Source organism: Oryx dammah, unplaced genomic scaffold, assembly GCF_014754425.2.
Source record: "Oryx dammah isolate SB20612 unplaced genomic scaffold, SCBI_Odam_1.1 HiC_scaffold_23, whole genome shotgun sequence".
NCBI lineage: Eukaryota > Metazoa > Chordata > Mammalia > Artiodactyla > Bovidae > Oryx > Oryx dammah.
In genome coordinates, this window is record NW_024070207.1 from 79,097,956 (window position 1) to 79,100,824 (window position 2,869).

Consider the following 2,869-nt stretch of genomic DNA (forward strand, 5'->3'; position numbering starts at 1 on the left):
ATTCCATGTATTAAATACATATAAAATGTAGTACCACGTGAATTCATGCATGTGCTTACCAGAAAAAAGAAAAGCTAAACATGGATTGAACTGCTATTTCCTTAACAGGAAGTAGGTGTCGTGGATTTTGGAAATCTCATAAATTGGGAGATGACTCAGGATTGTGTGAAACTAGGCCATCTAAAACTTTATTAAGTCCCATTTCATACAAGCTGTATGTATACAAATTATATAAATAGAATATGTGCTAAGAGTGTATTTAAAACTAGATCTGAATTAAGGGCACTGCACTTATAAAAGGCATAATTCCAGCAATCTAATTTTATTTTTACTGTGTTTTAGGACATATTAGAAACTTACACAGAAGTCTAGAGAACAGCAAAATGAACATTCTGTACCACCATCCAGCTCCAACATTCATAAGCTCATGGCCAAGCATCTATATATCCCATCCACTATGTACCCTTCAGATTATTTTGAAGCAAATCTCAGACATCATATTTTTTAATGTACAATAGGTCAGTATGTGTATCTGAAAGATAAGGAATCTTTAGAAAATCTAACCTCAATACCATTTTCTCATCTAAAACAATAATAAAAAATCCTAAATAGTTTCAAATATCCATTCAGCCTTCACATTACCCTGATTTTTTAATATATATTCAGGATGGCTTCATATGGATGCTTTATTGTTGTTGTTGTTCATTCATCCAGTTGTGTTCAACTCTTTTCGACCCCATGGACTACAGCATGCCAGGCCTCCCTGTCCCTCACCATCTCCCGAAGTTTGCTTAAGTTCATGTCCATTGCATCGGTGATGCCATCCAGCCATCTCATCTTCTGACGCCCTCTTCTCCTTCTGCCCTCAATCTTTCCTACCATCAGGGACTTTTCCAATGAGTCAGCTGTTTGTATCAGATGACCACAGATGTTCGCATCAGGTGGCCAAAGTATTGGAGCTTCAGCTTCAGCATCAGTCCTTCCAATGGAATATTCAGGGTTGATATCCCTTTAGATGGACTGGTTTGATCTCTTTGCCATCCAAGGAACTCTCAGGAGTCTTCTTCAGCATCACAGTTCAAAGGCATCAATTCTTTGGCATTTGGCCTTCCTTAAGGTCCAGTTCTCACAACTGTATGTGACCACTGCGAAGACCAAAGCCTTGACTATATGGACCTTTGTTGGCAGAGTAATGTCTCTGCTTTTCAACACACTGTCTAGGTTTGTCAGTGTGGATGGTTGTGGAGGCACATATTGTTGGTTGTCTCTTTTTATGATGTCACCAGTCATTAATGGGCAGTGACTGGACCCATTTATTTACAAGGGGGTGACAAAGTAGAATATTTTGATTCTCTTATTCTATCATTTATTAGCCCAAATATATTTATAAAAGGATCTCCCCCCCCAACTCTTTGCTTGTATAAGAAAAACAGGATCAATACTTGATACTTGATTCTTTCCCTGTATTTATCAGTTTCCAACATAAAGAACTGTTTTCCAAGACTTCCCTGGTGGTCCAGGGATTAAGACTCCATTCAATCACTGCAGGGACCACAGGTTCCCCCGTGGAAAAACATATCCCACTGGCCACATGACACAGGGAAAAAAAACAAGACAAAACAAAAAAACCCAGGTTTATATTTCATGTATTTCAAACCATTGCAACCTTGTTGATGCTCAAATTGTCCCATCGACAAATCACTAGGATTATCTTCAATTTGGCTTCTGAGTCAGTCACTCATGACTTCTGGATTTTCTGTTCCACCAAAGCATTCCTTTCTTTCTGGTATTGTAGAAAGATTGGGGGTAAGAGGAGAAGCGGGCAACAAAGGATGAGATGATTGGATGGCATCATCGACACGATGGACATGAGTTTGAGCAGACTCCAGGAGATAGTGAAGGACAGGGGAACCTAGTGTGTCGCAAAACTGAGCAACTGAACAACAGCCTCCTTTTGTTTGCTCACATGGCTTGAGGCTTTGTTACATTTTCCTCTTGGTGGCAATGTTGCTCCAGAAATGCCAAGAAGCTCTTAATTCCTCACCCCCACCCCCACCTACACTGCCTCTTTGCCCGCCTTTCGCGTCTGAAAAAAACGCAGCAGAGCCCTTTGGCGATTGGGAAGGAAGCTGCTTGCTGCGGTGTTTGCGGGAAACCCGCTCACTGCGGCAGTACAGGCCATCTTTCTCCTTTGATGAATCTGAAATAAATCTGAAGTCTAAGCTGCAGTCTGATGACACATCTTCTAGAATTCCATTTCTACTAGACCTGCTGCTGCTGCTGCTGCTAAATCGCTTCAGTCGTATCCGACTCTGTGCGACCCCATAGACGGCAGCCCACCAGGCTCCCCCGTCCCTGGGATTCTCCAGGCAAGAACACTGGAGTGGGTTGCCATTTCCTTCTCCAATGCATGAAAGTGAAAAGTGAAAGTGAAGTCGCTCAGTCGTGTCCGACTCTTAGCGATCCCATGGACTGCAGCCTACCAGGCTCCTCTGTCCATGGGATTTTCCAGGCAAGAGTACTGGAATGGGTCGCCAGTGCCTTCTCTTCAGCAGCACATACATATAGTAAAACTGGAACAATACAGAAAAGATTAGCATGTCCTCTGCACAAAGATGATATGCAAATTTATGAAGCATTTCATGTTTTTTAAAAATAAAAAATAAAAAAGTTAGCTAGCTAATGGGAATGCAATAACATTGCTGTATAACACAGGGAGCTCAACCCTGTGCTCTGTGACAACCTAGAAGGGTGGGAGGGAGGTTCAAGAGGGAGGGGACATCTGTATACTTACAAATGATTCATGTAGTTGTATGGCAGAAACCAACACAACATTGTAAAGCAATTATCTTCCAATTAAATATAAATT

The 2,869-nt window shown here is 41.5% G+C and overlaps 1 pseudogene; it reads left to right on the forward strand.

The window, feature by feature from the left end:
* Positions 1-2,537: 2,537 nt before the first annotated feature.
* LOC120882754 lies at positions 2,538-2,650 on the forward strand (annotated as a pseudogene).
* Positions 2,651-2,869: the final 219 nt, after the last annotated feature.